The following is a 369-nucleotide window of genomic DNA, read 5'->3' as shown; positions in this document are numbered from 1 at the left end:
TTTTTTTTTTTTTTTTTTTTTTTTTTTTTTTTTTTTTTTTTTTTTTTTTGTTTTTTTTTTTTGGGTTATATAAAAAGGAGATGGGGGGTAGAGAGAAAAACGAAAGAGAAAGAAACAAAAAAAAGAAATAAAAAATAAAATAAAATAAAATATATTTTTATAAAAAACAAAAAAAATAAAATTTTTATATAAACTGAGGTGTACATACACCGCAGCACGGGTACCCTTGCGTCTCCCTCTCTCTTTCTTCTTTCTCTTTCTTTTTTGTTTTAGGGTTTATATAGATCAATAAACTTTTTTTTTAATTATATTATTTATTTATTTATTTATTTATTTTTTTATATTTTATTATTTCATGTAAATTCATAT

Source organism: Eimeria mitis, genomic scaffold (genome assembly GCF_000499745.2).
Source record: "Eimeria mitis Houghton genomic scaffold, Emh_scaff2088, whole genome shotgun sequence".
NCBI lineage: Eukaryota > Apicomplexa > Conoidasida > Eucoccidiorida > Eimeriidae > Eimeria > Eimeria mitis.
The sequence above is the reverse complement of the archived record's forward strand: the minus strand, read 5'-3'. Positions refer to the sequence as shown.